Consider the following 383-nt stretch of genomic DNA (forward strand, 5'->3'; position numbering starts at 1 on the left):
TATTAGTGGCTTGTTGAGTGTAGTGTTTTTATTGTTCTCCAACAAGCGTAGTTGAATTATCAAGCAAATTTTCATTTTCGTTCAATTCCATATACAGTAGACCCCCCTATAACGCTTAGATACGTTCCACGCTAACCGAAAATTACGTTGTAGGAATGAGCCAATCGCAGCCCGATAGGTGGGAACTTTACGGACTAAGGCTGTTCGAAAGGTTTTCTTCTATAAAATTAACCGATTCTAGACTAATTCCACTCAACATTTCCAAAATACGTATAATTTTTTGGGAATAATCTGTATAAACTATGCTATAAACAAAAAATTGTAGGATTACTTACACCGTTCGACTACGCCGTTGCTTAAAGCTGGTTTTCATCGCGGAACAG

The sequence above is a fragment of the Centruroides sculpturatus genome, unplaced genomic scaffold (genome assembly GCF_000671375.1).
Source record: "Centruroides sculpturatus isolate CEXI.00-Female unplaced genomic scaffold, Cexi_2.0 scaffold179, whole genome shotgun sequence".
NCBI classification, from domain to species: Eukaryota; Metazoa; Arthropoda; class Arachnida; order Scorpiones; family Buthidae; genus Centruroides; species Centruroides sculpturatus.